The sequence below is a fragment of the Lissotriton vulgaris genome, chromosome 7 (genome assembly GCF_964263255.1).
Source record: "Lissotriton vulgaris chromosome 7, aLisVul1.2, whole genome shotgun sequence".
NCBI classification, from domain to species: domain Eukaryota; kingdom Metazoa; phylum Chordata; class Amphibia; order Caudata; family Salamandridae; genus Lissotriton; species Lissotriton vulgaris.
In genome coordinates, this window is record NC_141695.1 from 490,457,709 (window position 1) to 490,478,012 (window position 20,304).

Sequence of the window (20,304 nt, forward strand, 5' to 3'; positions counted from 1 at the left end):
CCACTTTTTATACACACAAATCCTTTGTTCTCTGAAGGCAGAGAGTGTCTGTACCTGGCCAAAACCAGTCCTGTCTTCACTGGTGCAGCTTCTACCTGGAAATGTAGACAGCATTGTTGAAGGCAGGTGAAAAGGAAATCTCCTACCCCTACTCAAAATGCAACCCAGGTCCATTTAGCCCAGCCCTGACTCATCATACGTCTCGAGCCACAGCCCCTGTCATCCAAAAGACAGACATGCAATACAAAAACCTAGCAGAGGCACACTGTACTATTAGGCAAGAAATGTCCTACTTTCTAAAAGTTGTATTTTCAAACACAGAATGAAAAACTCATCCTCAGTAAGAAGGTGCACTTTAACATTCTGAGTTCAGGCATACTGAACTTTATTTTTCTACCTGGTTCCTTGGGCCGGTTATGTTTTTAAGATATTATAAACAAACTCCCCATTCTGTCCTAAACAATAGAGGAGGAAGGCAAAAAGTTCTGGAATGACCCTGGAAAAAGGGCCACATCCAACAATAATAAAGAAGTAAACCTTATTAAAATGGATGTAAAAAGGCTGGGCTTTCTGCCTTCATTGATGGCCACATTGGAACCCTGCCCCGTCCCCGTCGAGTCCTGATTCAGCTTTAGCCTGTCACCCTCAACGCTGACAAACCCCTCAATGTCCAAGTACTGTTTCTAAGTCTACCTCCTTACAAGCACTCTTAACTACCTCGACCTAACCCAAAGCCCCACACTCCCACCTCCCTCTTTTTCTTTTTACTGGGTGCAGAGTGAATGTTCCATCACGGAAACCCTATTGTACTGCCTACTTTTTCAGAAAATAGTCCCCTCAAGGAAGTGCAATACAGCCTACAGAAGAAGAAATCATTCACGTAGGTAATACTGAATCTATTATTCTTGCAAAATCCCTCTTCCGTTGTGAGGTTTGAAAAACAAGGTTACACTGTTGGAAAATGGCCAGCGTTCAACAATGAACGCATTTCCACAGCCTAATAGAGGCAAGACGCTCCTCATACGTATTTAATATCACAGGAAGCTTCAAGCTAGTGTATGTAACTAAATGTTTGATACATTCAGGATTACATATTTGGTGGCTAACATTGTCCTTTATAGGAGTATGTGAACATGATGCAGGCAGATTTTAAGTTTATTCAGTAGCGGCTCATGGAGGGAGTGCTATGGGGCGGTGGATCATGGTGGGGGAGGGGCAGGGTTGGGGGGAGTAAACTATGGCATACGGCTGAAAATAAGTAACTAGGGGCCAGATGTAGGTTGCTAAATACCGGTCAGTAACACCGAAAATCGGTAAATTTTAGCGTTACCGACCAGTATTTAGCCATGTGCCATCTAGGAAATACCAAACGCCATTGCAAATAAGGAATCAGTAAAAATTCGGAAAACCAATTACAGATTCCTTATTTAGCGATTAGCAAACACCAAAACCCCTAAATACTGAATCGGTAAATAAGAAATCGGTAAATAATAGCAAATGCGATGTACCAAAAATCTGTAATACCGAATTTACGATTTTTTGGTATTTAGGAGTCGCTAATTACCACTGACTCCAAGCAGGTGGTAAACAGGTGCACCGCATATAAACAGCCCCAAAATGCAACAGTGTGAAGACAATGGCAGATCTCTATGAAATAGTAAGGCAGCTACATTTGCAAACAGCAAGACTGAGGATCTGGAGACGGGAGGAGCACGTGTACAGATTGCGTGTTACACTATTCTAAATGACTGAGACTGAAATACATGAGAGGTACAGGCTACACCCCCAACCCATCCTAGACCTGATACGGGACCTGCACCCACTCCTGGAGCATCAGACACCAAGGGTGCACGCCATACCAACATATGTACAGGTGCTCTGTAGCCTGCACCTACTTGCTTCAGGAAGTTACCAGGGGGTGATAGCTGTGGCAGGTGGTGTGTCACAGAGTTGCCTGTCCTGTTTCTTCAACTCGTTCTTGGATGCCATGATGCAGAGAATACATCATTACATACGCTTCCCCAGCACACAGGCAGAAATGCAGAAGACAACGCTGGATTTCTACCAAAAAGTACAATTTCCAAATGCAATAGGGTGAATTGATGGTACCCACATACCAATCTGCCCACCTGCAGCTACAGAATAGATATACTGGAACCGTAAATCTACGCATTCCATCAATGTGCAGGTGATGTGCGATGTTGACAACATCATCACTGACATCGTGGCCAAATTTCCAGGGAGTACCCATGACTCCTACATATTCAAGAACAGTGGGATCTACACACGACTGGCTGGTGGGGAATTTGGAGAAGGATACCTGCTAGGTAAATCAATGTGACCCACCCTGATGTATACCTTTGATGAATGTGTTGGTCACTCTTATTAATGGCACTTTCTTTCCCATTTAGGTGACAGCGCATATGCCGTGCGGACATTTATCCTAACTCCATACCTCAACCCTTCCACCCCAAGTGCTGCAAAATAATAGCAACATGTGCCATGCAGCATAACCTTGCCACAAGGAAAGGAACAGCAGTGGAACTAACTGACTCTGAGGACGAGGGTGAGGGTGAGGATTGTCCACAGCAAGAGCACAGTGCAGCAGGTGTGGCAGCAGCACCAGATGGGAGACACAGACGGGCTGAGATAACACGCAACTATTTCTGAGTAAGTAAGGAGACATAGGCAGTTACGGTAAGCGAGTGACGGTGTTTAATTATCATAGAACACCACCACTACATGAAGGGCGTCACATGCCAGGCCTAATTCAAATGCAGTTTCCACAACAAAAATGGGCTACATCACCCAGTGTGGTAAATCATGTGATGGTTGGCATCACTTCCTGCACCCACGCACTGCTGCGTTCCTTGGCCCCACTGTCCTCACTGCCAGCCGGTCCTGTGGCAGCACTGTGCCGTTTGAAGCGCCTCCTGGACTCTGTGGGAGGGGGCGTGATGCTACTGCGGCTAGTAGCCTCTTCACTTTCACCCCCATCACCTGTAGTGGCTACCTTGTCAGTTTGTAGCACTTCTAGTGCACTGGTCACTGTGACCAGCCCCCTCGCCACATCACGGCTGCAGTAGGCCATCTCCTCCTGCATGGCCACCAAGCGCCTGCAGAGCAGAGAGGTGGCAGTGGAGAGACGGTTCACCGCCTTGGTGTAGATGTCAATTTTCTGCCTCTCCCTGCGCCTTGCCAAACGGTCCTGATCCAATTTGCTACACAGCAGCCTCACTGCCGCGGACATGTCCCTCATGCTCTCAGTCACAGTGCTGTTCATGGAACAGATTCCCTCCTCATTTCGCTGCATGTGCCCATTCATCTGCACCATCTGCCACGTACTGACCTTATGGCTTTGCCTTGCAGGCGCTGTACCTTGAGCATATTGCCCTAAAGTCTGGCGAACACACTCTCATCATCGCCCTGTGAAGGACGACTGGCTGCTCTTGCCCTGCGGCGTCTGGCACGTGTGTGGGTGCACTCTGTGGGGGACAGTGAGCCTGCACAGTCGGCATCCTCAGCCACCGTGGACTGTGTCCTCCTATGCTGTCCTCCTCGGACACCTCCATCTGCTGGAGGATGGCCACTGCATGCCTCCTGGCTCTGGGTGCTGGTGGCGTTGATGGTGGTGGTGGTGATGGTGATGGTGGTGTTGATGGTGATGGTGGTGGTGGTGGTGGGGTGATGTGCCCTGAAGGCAACAGGACCTCTTCCTCCTGGTCCTCTCTGTCCTGGGTGCCTTTCCCTTGCTCCCTTCTGCTGCCCTACGTGATGGCTCACCTGTGAAGACATAATGTACATTTGCTCACTTCTCTGGCAGCATTTGCGTAATATTAATTTCATGCATGCCAATCACACTGACTGTCCTCTGCTTGCTAATTGCTGATGTGTGTCACTTGCCTTTGGGTTCAGTGGACTGACTGTTCTGACAAATGTAATTTCTGACTATATCTCCCATAATGCATTGCTGGTTTTAAGTAAAACATGTACTGAAGTCGGATTCACAGTGCCTCATTGGGGATTGGGGTTAGGGAGTGGGGGCACAACATGCAGTGCAAGCATCTTACCTTGTTTGTTACCAGCTCTGGCTGAGCTGTCCGCATACCCAATCCCACTCAAACTCTCTGGCTGGAGGGTGGATTCACCCTGGAGATCCAGGGCAGTTGTGGTCCTCTGTGACATCCTCAATTAGGACCTCCAGCTCCCTGTCGCTGAATTTGTGCTTCCTTTTTAGGTCTTGCATATAGGCAGCGCATGCGCTGATTCTAGGAAGCATTAAGTAATCTGTATACTTGGGTGAAACTCTGCCTCTTGCCTGTAGTTTCTCCTGCTGCTTGCCATTCGTCAACAGTGGCATTTATTTTGTTAGCGGGCTTATGGTTGGCTTGAGGTCCAACGCGGCACTTCCGTTTTGCTTTCCTTCCGTCGGAAGCAGCACCGACCAACTACAGTTTTGTTCCGCTGCTCGGCGTTATCTGTTCCTGTAGGGACTACTTCCTTGTTTGTCCCATGATGCAGTCAGTGCTGGGAACCCTGTTGCTTTCAGATCGCAGATTGCCATCTGGGGAGCAGCGCTTGTGTTGATGCTGCTCCCACTACACCCGAGAAGACCTCCTGCCACTGACCTGCGGCAGTTCCGCAGCTCCTGGGTGGTGCGAGACCAGTGGCTTCCCCCGCTCTGCCTGTGCGGTGAGATACTCCTCCATAATGCCTCCAAGATCTGACTTGGTATTCATATTGGCAATGTTGCTGTGCGAGGCCATGGGTGCGCCTAAGGCATTCGCAGGTTTTGGTCTTGTTTTTTTTTGTCTCTCCCCACCCCGCTCCGAGATCGATTCAAGGCACTCCCAGGGTCAGAGACACAGGAGGCGCTCCCTGCGCCAAGATGGACGCATTTTTCCCTTTGTGTAAAATAATAGCTGCTATTAATAACTTCCCCTTTTCTCATGCTTGGACGCAGCAGCAGGATACTTTTCTAGCGCTGTGTGTCTATATAGAGCGAAGCAATTTATTCCTGTCCCCCCTTCCCTCCCGCATCCCGACGCCTTCTTGCTCGTCCACACACCCGCTCCTCCCTGTTCGTGCCTTCAAATGCTTCTTTTCATTCCCGCAATGGCGTGGCAATATGGTTAGTTGCATTGGCAAACATGCCTTTTTCCTCTTTATTTATCTTGGTTTCAATCGCGACACTCTCGCTTTAACTGTAAAGATCTTCAGCAAGGTGCCATGATTGCTCAAAAAGTAAAGAAATAGAAAAACAGTTTTTTTTAATCAATTTCTTTTCTTTTGAACCATTCGCAGCACTCGCTTAAGCTTAAGATCTTTAAAGTAAAGCGCGAGTGCGGAGATAAAACCAAAGTAAATAAAGAGAAAAAAAATATGTGTTCGCCATTTTTTCACTTTATTTACTTTGCTTTCAATTGCGACACCCACGCTTGGCTGTAAACATCTCAAGCTAAAGCGCAGGTGCGCTGATTGCTTCTAAAGTAAAGACATATAAAACATTTTGTTTTCTATTTCTTTACTTTTAAAGCAATCAGGGCACTCGCACTTTAGCTTAAGATGTTTACAGTTAAAGCGCGAGTGTAGTGATTGCATGGCAAATGCATGTTAAGTTTGTTTTCCTGTGCAACTGGTCATTTAGGCATTACACACAATCAAATAAATATACTCCCGGGATTAATTACATAAACGATGAGCTGAGGGGACATTCTGTAGAAAGGCGTATTTACAAAGTCCTCCCTCGCTGTTGCAATGTTACCTCCCCTCAGCCTGTCCTGTGAGTGAGGCTCTGGGGGCCCGGGCCCTGGCAGGAAGAGTTGCATATTTCCATCTGTGTAGTGTGGATTAAATTGTGGATGGTTGCTTGTTTTTGTGCAAAGGCTGGCTTTACCCGTCAAAAGCTGGTGGTGACTTCAAGTCACTGCGCCTCGTGCGCGGTTTGTTCTGAAGGCACTTCATGCTGAGAGTCACCAGCCAGACACGCCTCTGCTAATTATTGTATGAAATCCGAGACCGGGCTTTTATGATCCGTCATTCTCCAATTAATGAAGCCTCTCACATCATTTTGCAGTTTGCGAAGGCGAAGACCGTTTGCTGTCAATTAAAGGATGGCATCTGTTATAAGTGTCGGCACATGTGTCCGCACCAGCCCGTGCTGGCCTGGCGGACTTCACCAGGGCAGTGCCAGACTCCGTGAGCAGGCTGGACCTAAGACCCGGGCCAGCCAGCCTTGTATGTGAGCCCTTTCACAGCAACACTAGTATGAGAGAATTTTAGATATTTATGTGATCTGAGACACAAAGGGGAAGATGTCTTGATTGACAGGCTGGGTTTTTTACTGTTCCACTCAGTGTCACTTTTTTTTAAAATTAATTTTTTAACTATACCTCCAGAGCCACCATAAGGTAAATATTACAAAACATAGTTTTCCGTGGCCTCATAACTTAGGCAAAGGGCCCACTATTGTGCTGCAACATGCGTGGCAGTGTTTTAGATAAGTTTGAATATGTTTAAGCTACAAACAATCTCTTGGTCACAAACCGCAAATTACGAACGGGGATATGGATTCTGCGTCAAGTGTGGCGAAGTCAGAACTATGCGGAAAACACTACTGACGCAGTGTCATGATACCAGTGGCCCTGTTTGTGCCCACTTCCAACAGAGGGTGAGTGGTTTGAGACATTCCTTTGTTACCCCAAGACCGACCATCTGGGGGAAATCTCTGCAGTTATATATGCTCTCTTTTTCATATATTTTTATGGTTCACTGATGCAGATTCTTTCATGTGAAGCCCCCAGGCCTCGTTCATGGCCAATGGCCTACAAATTCACATCAGTATTTACAGAACACCTGTCAGCCTCTGACATCAACTTAAAACGACTTCTGAACCACAAGCAAATGCTAGAGAGAGAGAGAGTTTTATTGGTGAAATCTAACTATGAAAGCTTCTTTAGGAGAAGTTGCCCCTTCCAGTTAATTGCAGGTGAGGTCAAGGGGTCGTATTCACAAAAAAAAGACCTAGACCACCACGGCATCTGTAAGTTAACCACTTAATGCTGTACCATATATTGCAAGACTTTTGCAAAAACACTCCTCTATTTTAATTAATGAGATAGAAGGTACATCCATGTTATGACATATTTAAAAGAATTTGCCCAATCCCTTGAAAACAATGACAGTTGGGAGACAACAAAAAACACACACCTATGTGCCAAACTCAGACAGGTAGAAAAAAGTGTGTGTGAGCGAGATGGCACCTCACGGGCGCACCACCAACGGGAGCCTGGCAGGTACTCACCAGGATTGCCCTGATCTCATCATTGGCACCATCAAGCTCAAAAGTAAGAATTGTGTCCAAAAACAAACAAATCTGTGTTTGTAAAGAATGTGCAGTGTATAGAAACCACAAACAACACAAATCGTGTCAAAGAACAAACATACACAACCACAAACAACACGGAACTTGGCTTTATTCTGTCTCTTACGTGTTGGTTGTGGACTCTAAAAAAGTGAAAGTGGCTATTACCTATCTAACCACACTGCACTTGCCGACATGTTTCATTGCCAATCACATTTAGGCAATTTCTTCAGGGCGTTACAAATTTTTGGCCACTGCATTGGACATGCGTAATCTTCACAACTGAAATAAACATATAAAAACACACAATTGTCATCCTTCCTTCTAAAAAATCCATTAGAGAACAGCTTTAAGTGTGGGTGTTTCCAACGCGCACATAGTAACACAGTATTTACCCTGAATCGACCACCTTTGCACATACCAGTCGAGAGGACCGAACCCTGGTCGCTTTCTGAAAGACTCCAGATGTGAGTCACTTTTCCTTCGGTACTTTTCACTGTAGAGAATGGAACATATTCAATTTATCTACAGGGTCTGTTTAAAACGTTATTGACCATCACTTATATTTGTTGCAGAGAATTCTTGAAAGCCTTTTCTGCCACAATGCACATCTCACTGTATTAAAAAAAAAAAAAATCTTCATTTCTCTACAGGCTAACCTTTCAAATCCATGAGCCTATAGAGGATTTAGAGATAATTATCAGCCTAGTGATATACCTCGAACTATCAAATCTCTTTTCAGCATTACACGGGCTTGCCACTCCGTTATATGCCAAATTAAAAGTCAGAGCATGTAGCTTGGTAAACAATGAACCCTGCAATCGTGTCTATTTCAAAGTACGGTAGGCACATATTTAGAGAACATGTGAAAAACGAACTGAGGTAGTTGCAAAAATGTAAATGCGGTCGCGGAGTTCCCTGGTTGCATATTTCATTCAAAAGAGCCCAAGCCCCGGTCTTAAATCCTTTGCTCCTTACCGATAGGGGATAGGATAGCTGGCATTAACTCAGCCCGTATGCAGTCTCGACCAGCTATCTTCTTGTATTTAAACTTGGGTAAAGAGCTTCACGTTCTCTACTTGCTACATGCTCGGACTTTTAATTTGGCACATAACGGAGTGACAAGCCCGTGTAATGCTGAAAAGAGATTTGATAGTTCGAGGTATATCACTAGGCTGATAATTATCTCTGAATCCTCTATAGGCTCATGGCTTTGGAAGGTTAGCCTGTAGAGAAATAAAGAGTTTTTTTTTTAATACAGTGAGATGTGCATAGTGGCAGAAAAGGCTTTCAAGAATTCTCTGCAACAAATATAAGTGACGGTCAATAACATTTTAAACAGACCATGTAGATAAATTGAATATGTTTTATTCTCTACAGTGAAAAGTACCGAAGGAAAAGTGACTCACATCTGGAGTCTTTCAGAAAACGACCAGGGTTCGGTCCTCTCGACTGGTATGCGCCAAGGTGGTCGATTGAGGGTAAATACTGTGTTACTATGTGCGCGTTGGAAACACCCACACTTAAAGCTGTTCTCTAATGGCTTTTTTTAGAAGGAAGGATGACAATTGTGTGTTTTTATATGTTTATTTCAGTTGTGAAGATTACGCATGTCCAATGCAGTGGCCAAAAATTTGTAACGCCCTGAAGAAATTGCCTAAATGTGATTGGCAATGAAACATGTCGGCAAGTGGAGTGTGGTTAGATAGGTAATAGCCACTTTCACTTTTTTAGAGTCCACAACCAACACGAAAGAGACAGAATAAAGCCAAGTTCTGTGTTGTTTGTGGTTGTATATGTTTGTTTTTTGACACAATTTGTGTTGTTTGTGGTTTCTATACACTGCAGATTCTTTACAAACACAGCTTTGTTTGTTTTTGGACACAATTCTTACTTTTGAGCTTGATGGTGCCAATGATGAGATCAGGGCAATCCTGGTGAATACCTGCCAGGTTCCCGTTGGTGGTGCGCCCGTGAGGCGCCATCTCGCTCACACACACTTTTTTCTACCTGTCTGAGTTTGGCACATAGGTGTGTGTTTTCTGTTGTCTCACAACTGTCATTGTTTTCAAGGGATTGGGCAAATTCTTTTAAATATGGCACAACATGGATGTACCTTCTACCTAATTAATTAAAATAGAGGAGTGTTTTTGCAAAAGTCTTGCAATATATGGTACAGCATTAAGTGGTTAACTTACAGATGCCGTGGTGGTCTAGGTCTTTTTTGTGAATACATATATTGAGTGGAGGGCGACCTATGACCAATTTTCCCTCTAAGCTCCTTGGTGTTAGATATGAGGTCAAGGGGTCACCACTTCATCATGGGGGGGGACGGGTTGCCATCTGCAAGCCAAGCTGGCCATCATGTGAGGACCTCCTGACCCTTAGGGGCAGACATCAGGGCCGGACTGACCACCGGGCAGTTTGGAATGCTGCCGAGCTGGGGGGGGATTTCACTGCGGTGGAGGCTGATTTCGTTCATGGAGACCTGCGTGGGCTGCGAAATAATTAAAGCAAAACGAATATTGTTTAGCATACGCAGGTCTCCATGAACGAAATCAGCCCCCAGCTCAGCAGCATTCCAAACTTCCCGGTAGCCAGTCTGGCCCTGGCAGACATCCGCCCTCAGCTCCCGATTATCTGATTTATGTATTTATCCTCCAATCCAAGCCTTGCCTCTCCTGCTATAGGGCCGGACTTTCTAGAATTTAATTCAGTACAGTTGTTTCAGAGGGGCAATAAAATCGGTGTTTGAATGAGGCCTCTCGCCTTCTGGGAACTGACCGGTTTGCGTAATAATCTACGGTGGCCTGTGAGGTTCTCCTCCGCCCGGCCATGTCTATGCACAGAGAGGGACAGAGGGTGTGGGAGTGGATGGATTTCAGCTGGGGAGCCCTATGTCGGTCCTGGAGGGTGGCTACATGCCAGATGCTCAGGTCAACCGTTGGCTGTATAGACATGCTCAGTGTAGGTTCACTGGCGGCCAATCCACAAAGCCATCTGTGCAAGTTCAACTTCTGTGCACAAAAGGCTTGTTTTACTAGTTCGAACAATTAACAAAGGGGAACTAGCATATGTAAGTCCATTTACACGTGTGTAACATCACTGCTTGAGTAAATCCTTATTGGCGTAGGGAAGTGGGCATTTTACTTCATGGATTCCCCTGACAGGTTGAAAACCCCCACAAACTCCCAAGTTTAAGGATACAAATTTCAAACCTACCAATCTGTACCTAGAGACGCCACCCCATTAATAACCAGAGGCCTTCCTTTAAACAGACTGGCATGTGAGAAAAAAAGTTGTTGATGTTTTAGTGCACACATAACATGCCACACAGTGAACTTCTGTAAATACAAACCACACGTAGAACATTTTTGGAGCAGCGAATTTACCACATCATGCCACCCAGGGGGGGCACTTCGAAAGATCAGAACAAACCTCTGGCTGCACAAGACACCCTCGCCCACCTTTGCAAAGGCCAGGTGTTAGACCTGGCATCCTTGGTGTGGTTTCCCCTGACTTTTTGATCTCTGCCTCCTATGTTTTTGACTCTATGCTGGATTACGTTTTCTGGTTTAGATGCTCTTGGGTACTTTGCCACTGCTGATCAGTGCCAAAGTGCAAGTGCTCCCTGGTTAATATTGTCCCAGGAATGGGATATACATGATTGGCATATTTGCTTTACCAGTGGGTCCCTAGAAAAGGGCACTGAGTGTGCCAGGGCTGGTAATCCAAATGCTACTAGGGGGCTTGCAGTACTTATTGTACCCCAACAGGAGTAGCGCTGAAAAGGTGTCTCAGGCCTGCCACGGCATTGCCTGGGCGCAGTTTGAAAGCTGCCCTATTAGCCTGGCCAGTGTACCCACTTGCCAGGCCGGGACCTGCCCTTTCCTTACACATTGGTCACCTCTAGGGAAAGCCCTGGTTCCCCCCCCCCCCCCCTCCCCCCCCGGGCAGGGTGCAGTGTGGGTGAAAGGTAGAGCCTATACTGATGTAGGGGACATGCTCTAGTAGTGAACTACTGCCAAATTCGTTTTTCACTGCAGCAAGGCTATCTTGCCCATAGGACAGAATGGGGGAGGGCTGGGTCCCATGTGTACCTGCCTATCTTCCCCCAGGAGCAAGATAGAAAATTCAAACCTGGTTTCCCAGGATTCAGAAATTGATAATACATCTTTTAGCTCAGATGGTTTCTAAATTTTGTGTCTGAAAATAGCACTTTTAGAAAGTGGCTATTTTCTTGTCAAGTCTGTCTGTGGGCCTGCCTGGGTGTGCGAGCTAGAGGGCGTGTGACAGGGTCTGGGAAAGCTCCAGCAGTGGGGTGATCGCTGGCTGCCCCTGAAGGTTAGTGGGAGGAGTGGTGCTGGGCTGTGCCCTGCCTTTTACAATCCTGGCTCCCCTGTCTGCTGGATGACGGATGTCCCTGCCTCCCTGCTTCAAAGAGAAAGATCCACCAGGACCAAGAGACTCCCACCGCCAGGATCTGGAAAAGGGCAACCCGTGCCTAAATCACAAAACCTCAAAGGCATCAAAGACAATTTGCTGTATAAAGGAAAGACCCGTGCACAATAGAATCAGACTACTTTTGACTCAAGAGGAGGATTCCTGCTGAAAAAGAACACCGGAAGAAGACCTGGGGAACAGTGCTGCCATTGCTGTGTGTCTGGGAGCTGACCTGCTGTCTTTATTGTTCTACCTAGGAGGGACCGTTGGGACTGTGCTGTGTGCTTGGTCCCCCTTCTGCCAAGAAGAACTCTCCAAGGGCTAGAAGTAGAGCTAGCCTCCTGATCCCAGGAATCAGGGCCATCTAATTCCTGCCGTTTTGACCTACACCGCTCTGCTGCCTTCAGAGCGGGATGATCACCATTTCTTGCGCCTGCACCGGAGGAGAACAAGAGCGGCGTGTGCCTTGCCGGCCCGCTCTCCCCTTGGTGCCTGTTTTATCAAAGTTCACCACTGCAGCCACGGGGCCTGTCTGGCCGTGCCTTCCCCCAAGCGCCGAGGGCCCCTGACCTTCACAGCTGGAGCCGCCAGGTCCAGAGCTGCCCCCCCCCCACCGAAGAATTGCACGGAGAAGATCGCCGTGAGGGGAGAGGGGCTCGTCGTCCCCGCCGCGCTGCGATTGGTCCGTAGGCCCTGACGTCATCGCCGGAATCCCTAGAGGCCGTGCCGTGAGTGGCTCACGGCTCACTAAGTCATTAGGAGGAAAGCCTGGAAGCAGCGCTGGGATTGGCCCAACGCGTCTGCCACGAGCTTCGCATCACAAGGAACCCGGGAGCCGTACTGCCTGCCGCTTCCCCCCCCCAGGTAACGCTCGAGTGTTTGCCTCGGACGAGCGCGTGTCCACCTGGGGGGAGAGGGAGGCTCTGAGTGTGTGGATCGCCGGCATCAGCCGGCGCTGAAGTGATCTATCGCCGAGCCCCTCCCTGGAAGCCCGTGCCGGCACCAGAGTGAAGTGCGGTACCGGGCTAAAAGGAAGATATTGTTTGTATCATCATCCGAGCAGCCTTAAGGAGGTACAGTTCATGGGTGCATTACATTCTTACGGGCACATGCACACAGGGTCCCCATGAAGAGAGGGGCAGTCCTTTTCAGTCAAAGACTGCTCGTGGTGCATTCTGAATTGCACAATCTTTTGCAACAGACTCGTTTTACTTTTTAAGAACACTTTCCACAAGAAGAAGACTTTTGTTTCAAGAAGCATACGTTATATTGGTTTATGTCCGTTTTTTTTAAAGTCTGCCTAAAAATATATAAAGATAGATTATTTTTATAAATATCCCTGTGTGGTGTCCGTTTGTGGTGCTCTATTTCATTACTGTATGTGTTGGCGCAAATACTTTACACATTGCTTAGGAGATAAGCCTGTCTGCTCTGCCAAGCTACCAAGAGGGTGAGCAGGGGTTATCTACACACGTGTATCCCCCTTACCCTGACTGGAGGAGAGGGTCCCTATTTGGTCAGAAGCCTTGGCCTCTGCCAACTAGAGACCCCCAATTCTAACACCAGGTTTATACAATCCATATCAGAGTACTCCAATAAAACATTGATGTCTGTGAGGCACCCATATTGCCATCAGGCAGTGTCCATCCCTTACCTACTTTTGATGGCGAGCAATGGATCACACTTATTACCTCTACAACCTTATCCATCTCTCTGGGCAGAAGAATGGGGACACTCCTACCTTACACAGAGCGATAGATCGCGAACAAAATCCTTAATACTTTTAGGCCAGTGACCAAAAAAAGCACCCAAACTAGAGCCTCAACACTACAAACATTTGCAATGCAATAGGACTCGCATTTATGCGAATTTAAGCTACTGGCATTCTAAACGACAATGCATTTTATTTATGTTTTAAAAACAAAAATAAAAGGCATTGTTATTTGCAATGTCAATAGCTCAAACTCGTGTCAATGCGTGACCTATTGCATTGCAAATGCTTGTTCTTTCAGCAGCCTCCTTCTCCCTCTCCTGCTTGTCAATTTTGCTAATTTGTGGCTGCAAATTTAAGTAGAGTTGCTCCTAGCTGCTTTGCTATGCTCCCTGCCTCACAAACAGCTCCAGGATCAGTTCAGCTGCATGGGTGTGGCCACTTCCTGGTTGAGAGGTAATGAGGATGCACAAGATTGGCTGATTCCACAATTACCAATTTTTTAAATTACCGAATCGCTATTTACCGAATCGGTATTTAGGATTCGGTGATAATGAATCGGTAATGAGAATTCGGTATTTATTTTTACTGATTCTCTCCGAATCGCAAATTTTTAGCGTTTATTACAGAATCGCTAATTTTTACAGATTTTTTACGTACATCTGAAATACCGAGTTCTTAATAGCGATTCGGTAAAAATTGCTATTAAGGACTTGGTATTTCAATATTACCTACATCTGGCCCCACATAAATAAATAAAACACATTTTGTTGCACGCGCTGCATAGCATTTGGCAATGCAGCGCGTGCAGTGTAATTTGTGTTATTCATTTATTTAGTTACTTAACTCTGTTCGGCCGTATGCCATAGTTTACTACCCCCCCCCCCACCCTGCCCCGCCCACCCCCCCCAACCACCAGCAACACTCCCTCCACGAGCGGCTACTGAGTTTATTTTCATACTTCCCACCACCGTACCTAGCTTCATGCACTCCCTACCCTCTTTCTCTACCCGTCTAATACCTCATTACGCATCCCACCTCCTAATACTAGGATTCTCCCTACTTCTTCATACTTCACCAATCACACCAGTTTTTCCTGTCTCTACTAAAATCACAAGTCCATCAATCTTGTGTTGAGCATCATCCACAAATAGGCTATGGTGGTTTAGATTCTAGACATAATTACAGGTACCCTTCAGATGTCAAATTGTAGAACTCGTCTAGTTTTCATAAGCATGCTCAAACATTGCTTCAAAAACACTTTCAACCATATGCGTAGTGATGTGCATCATTACATGACACTATAAGGCCCCCATACACCCATCGAACAAATTCTTGAGCACCTCGCGCTCCACACCACCATATATGGGAAATGTATCATACTGCTCATGACCCTACAGCTAAGAGAAACTTACCTGACATACCAATAGTTCCATCTCTGAATAGGGCCTTCTACACCTGTCAGACTTTCAAATCCGCTTGAATGTCACTATAGGCTTTTCTGTCACACAAACCCAAAGAAATTCAATTTTCAGTTCACTGGAGCCTCCCATACAACAGTGCTGCATACCGCTCATACACCCAACCCACCTGGTGTAGGTTTGTTGCCCACTTACCACTTCAGGCGTCAGAAAGAAGAGGCCCTGAAACCTCTTTGGAGAATAATGTACTTGTTCTGCTGCTTTCAAAACGTACACATGGCTACTTTCCGTCACTCACATAGCACACATCACCCACAAATCACACATTGAATTTCCAAGAGACTTTCACCACCCTGCAGACCTCAACTACCATAAAACACCACATAGGTTTGAAAACGTCCACAAACAGTATCCTTGAACTGCAAGTACACCCAAGCATCAATCTTGACTCACTCATGATTTATCATTACATATGCAAAACCCAAAAATCCACCCACTGAAGTACTCACCTTCATATGTCCTCTCTGCAACCATGACACCCATTGGCACAATTTCAACTAAAATAGCTAAATGCATTCAGATGGTGTCTGTAACAAACCGCATTATTAGGCTAAGACAAAGAGAAGTAGCAGACTTCACAGCTATGGAAAACTCCTGCAAAGCCAGAATAATCTGGTGTCTATGATGAAAATGGTGTTCCGTGAGAAATACCGGATTCATCTTAGGTAGTTTGACATATGTAGCAAGGTCACACTCATGGAAAAAATACATGTGGTACATATGCAAAAATACCATAATAACAGTGCTTTCGAGAAAGTGACTTCAACTTTTCAAACCCTCAGAGAGAGTCTGGAGATCTGCAGTGCATATTGATGGCTCTTTTAGCTAGGATCAATGCAGTTTCCTGAACTCTGGAGCTCACTTTAGTGCTTTTCAGGCCATGGTTTTGAACCAGCGGATGGGTTACTCTGTCACAACGGTGATAGATATCCCGTATGCCGAAATATAAATCTCCTTACATCCTATGGGATTTATATTTTGGCAGAGGGGATATCCGTCACCCTTGTGATGGAGCAACCCATCCACCGAGATCTAAATCAGGGCCCTAGTAAACATACATCTTTCTGCAGTAGTCCTAGTATTGTTCAGAATTCTTTCCAACTCATAGTTACCTGCCTCCAAAACTTTTCAATTCCAGGCACTATCAGGTGGTTGCGTATGAAATCTGCATCAATCAGATTACGCCTTGGGCATGCTTTATCTCTGTCCTAGCTTTCCCGTTCACCCTGAGTGGAATGAGCTAATTTGCATGAAGGTACTTAAAGTGGGTGTAAAGGAACCTCGTATTTATATACACTCTATGGATATGTTCCAGGGTCCGGTCTCATTCCTCCTACTGAAAGTCCCACCAAAGTCTTTCTTCCTACTTATTCCTTCCAAGTGTTAGATCAATCCTCACATCAACCAAAGCTGATTTACTCAGACAAGATATTTATTCTTAAAAATAAGTGATATTTCTAAAACCTCATGCTTTCCTAGTTCTGTGTAGGTATCTCTCGTAATTCTCAGGTCAGCGATGCCTAGGTGAAAAGTTGAGATTCCGGCAGTCCATCTTCATTCATCAGTTCCTCAAAACAATCCCCAACCGTGAGTATATGTGCGGGGGGTAGGGAGTGGGAGTAGGGGGGTAGGAGAGGTGGGTGAGTAGAAAATGTAAAAAAAGGAAAGAAAATGTGCCTGCTGTTGAGTCCCAGCCTCTCATTCTCCTACATCGCAGGAAGCACCCTGGCTCCCCCAAGCCAATCACAACGATGCAATGCAACCTGTGCATGTTCCTCACCAGGCTGTGCTGTACAGACTGGTGGGGAAGATGCAAAATGCACATGAACTGTTTGGTCAGCCCAAGAGGGCCGGCCAAACAGTTCATGCACACTTAGGGAGTGAAAACCACTCTTCCATCCGGCCTCTGATCTGGCCAGCCATGTCTCCCCCCCCCCCCACCTAGGAATGGAAAAATAAAATGATAATAACGTTCAGTTATTAGCATTTTATTTTTCCTCTGCAATGCTCTCAAAGCAGTTGGGCGACACTCCTCCACCTTAGTGGAGGAGCAGCCACCCATTCTGCGTGCTACAAGAACCCCTCCACCATCGTGTAAGGAAATACCCCTTTCCCGCCACCCTTCCAGATTATATTCACAAATGGCTCTATGGATAGTGCAAATAACAAGATGGATAATGGACAGCCAGACAGGCCCCAGTCCTCATCTCAAATGCGTCTGATATATTTTGTCCTGCCTTTACCCTTTCTCGGGCCTCCGCATATAGAAGAGCTATCCATTTAAACCAGCCATTATTCAAATTCATGTGTTTCATTACTCAGCGCATCTAGTCCCAATGTGGCTAATCAAAAGCTTTGTGTAGATCAACACTGCTTCCAGACATTGTGTTAGAGAAGTCTCATCAGGATCCGAAAAAGACAACTAATATTCAACGATGTGTTACGTTGCGTAGCAAAACTGTTATGGTCTTCGGGTATCAATTTCTGCATATATTGGAGCATGTCATTAGCTAGAATCTCTAACTTTTTAAGCTAGCTACTTTAAATGCTTCCCATTTTGAGTGTTTATGCAGCGCTGTGTCCCTATTGCGAATGAGGTAATCAAATGTGACGTCCGTTAGCATGTCACGAAGTATGGGGTCATGTAATAATTCAGGGCATAATGGAGGATTGGGGACAATTTTCTCCCAGAGGTCATAGAATGAGCAATTGATTGTGGTCAGATAATGTGCTGGACAAATATTACGAACATATGGCTCTCGCCATGTGTGATTCTCCCCTCAATCTGTGAAGACATCATTATTTTGTTTAACCGGACATGTAAGTATTACACTGGGGAATAAAAGGAGTCTTTCGTAAGGTCACTGGTCCTATGCCTCTACACATCTCCGAGATGCCAGGGCATAGCCAATTCTTTAAAGTAGTGGGCCGTCTAGTATGTTGGGGAGTCTAGCAATGGTGGGGTGGAATGGGCAGGGCTATGTCCGCAATACAATTGAAAACTCCTCCCATTATCTGTGAATCCAGTACATTTCTACTCAGCTGTGTGGTTTATGAGTTTAGGAAAAGTGGCTGGCCCATGTTAGGGATGTATATGCTACTTGTTAGAAATGGGGGTCTCTAGTTGGCAATGGTTTGCACCTTTTTCCAAGTAGGGACCCTTTCTTCTAGTCAGGTTAAGGGGGATACACTTCTGAAAAAAAACCCTGCTCACCCCCTTGGTAGCTCGGCACGAGTAGTCAGGCTTATCTCAGAGGCAGTGTGTGAAGCATTTGCACATAACATATAATAAAACAATTGAAAACACTACAAAAGGACACCACACTAGTTTTTCAAAAACTAACCAATATTTATCTGTGCAAACAATAACAAAATGATACAAAGACCAACATTCAAAATATATGCATTTTGAAAGAATAACTGTAAAATGCAGTTCCTTGAAGCTGGTTGCTCCGTTGCGGGCTCCCGCGGGGATGAACACAACAGAGTCCAACTGCGTCGCTGCGGACCAGTGTTAGTGTCAGCAGACTCGTAAACAGTACCTTTGGTTCCGACTGATCGCATCAGTGTGGGCCTGTCGCGGCAACCATTGTGGTTGCGGATTGAAATATAGCGGGACGGCGTGCAGTGCCCTCAAGTCGCAGTGCAGGCAAGGGCTCAGTGACGGTCATCCAGCAGCATCGGTGAAGCCAGGGCTACGGTGCAGAGTTAGGCGGTGCTTGTGGCAGTGCTAACACGGCATGGTGCAAGCGACAATGCCGGTTGATGGGTGTTGGCGTCTGTCAGCCCAGACTGTAGGTTTGGGATGGGGCGGTGCACCGTATGACTTAAGAGTGGTGCCCCCAAACCACAGTGTGGTCACGGGGGTCGAGGTCAGCAGGCAGCGACGTCATTGGTGAGACCAGGGCGGCTGCGTGAAGTGTGGGGGTGTGGAGTGTGATGCCCACAGGTCGCATTGCAAGCTGTGACTCAGTGGCGGCGGTAGTCATCGTCGGTGAGACCAGGGTTGCAGTGACGGTGTCAGCTTCTTTCCCCCTCTGTGCCAACTGAAACCCACTGTACCAGAGCTGGAACCGAGATGGAAGTGAAGTCTTTGCTGCCCCTGAGACTTCATGAACAGGACGCAAGGTCTATTTCAAGTTCTTGGAGATACTCAGCAGCAATTGAAGAAAGTTGAATCCAGTCCTTTCACTGCCCAAGGCAGAAGCAGCAACTGCAAGCCAACACAGCAAAGAGGCAGTACTCCTCCTGGTAGTTCTTCCAGCTCTTCTTCTTGGCAGGTTCCTTGCTCCAGTACACACCTCGACCTCCCAGTGGCTGTCTGAAGAGAATGCACATCCCCAGCCCCTGTCACTGCAAAGCCCGACTGTCAATCCACACCCAGCAGAGGCACATAGGATGGCTAAGCAAGAAAATACCTACTTTCTAAAAGTGGTATTTTCAAACACAGAACATAAAAATCATCTTTCGTGAAAGATGCATTTCTACATCCTGAGCTCAGGCACACTAAACTTCATTTCTCGATCTTGTCCCAATGGTAAGATATACTCGTAATATGTTACCAAGTATTCTCCATGCTCTCCTATGGGGCAGATAGCCTTTCAACAGTGAAAAACGAATTATACTATAGTTCCCTATCAGGACATGTCACACACACCAGGACATGTCCTAACTTTCACCTACACTGAACCCTGCCCATAGGGTACCTTGGGTCAACCTTAAGGGTACATCACATGTAATAAGAGGGAATGTTAGAGCTTGGCAAGTGGATGCACTAGCCAAGTCGACATGGCAGTAAAACCTGCACGCAGACACTGCAGTGGCGGGTCTGAGAACCCTTTGAAAGGATACATCAATCAATAATCTAATTTACAATAGGAGCACTTGCACTTTAACAAGGGACAGCAGTGAGAAAGTGAGCAGAGACACTAAACCAGCAAAAACAGAGTCAAAACTGGGAGGATAAAAGCAAAAAGACTAGGGAAATACATCAAAAGATGACAGGTCTAACACTACTCAGTACCATCAGGCATCATCCAGTGTGCCTATCACTATGGTGTATCAACCCTCTCCATCCATTTCTTGCCTGGCACATACAAAAGGAACACCTCCTTGATCCAAATCATCACCTCTCTTGCCTCCGATGAGTAGGTTGTAGGGAGCACTTACCCTTTCCATCTCCTTTTCAACCAAGCAACCTCACTCCCAAGAAAGTGCGTCGCCTGGAGTAATGCAGTGTCCACTCTCCTACGTTTTAAATATGAATACATTTTATAGCTCTTGCTAATCAACCACATACCTCTTAC